Genomic DNA, 339 nt, shown 5'->3' on the forward strand with positions numbered 1-339 from the left:
CCACTTCAAGCCTCATCCTTGGCCGCACCCCTTAGAGGGCCGGCGCCCAACCCCCCTCTCTCCCCAAACCCTAGCGGTCTCTCTCCTCCACCACATCCCGCACGCTTAAGCGAAGCTCCGCCGGATTTCTCCACCACCACCGACACCACGCCGTCGTGCTGTCGGATTCAAGAGGAGCTACTACTTCCGCTGCCCGCTGGAACGGGGAGGTGGACGTCGTCTTCATCAACAACCGAACGTGTGACCGAGTACGGAGGTGCTGCCCGTTCGTGGCGCCGGAAGCGATCGTGATCAAGATCTTCTACGCGCTTTTGCAAGCGGCAAGTGATCGTCTACCGC

This window comes from Lolium rigidum, chromosome 6, assembly GCF_022539505.1.
Source record: "Lolium rigidum isolate FL_2022 chromosome 6, APGP_CSIRO_Lrig_0.1, whole genome shotgun sequence".
Taxonomy (NCBI): Eukaryota; Viridiplantae; Streptophyta; class Magnoliopsida; order Poales; family Poaceae; genus Lolium; species Lolium rigidum.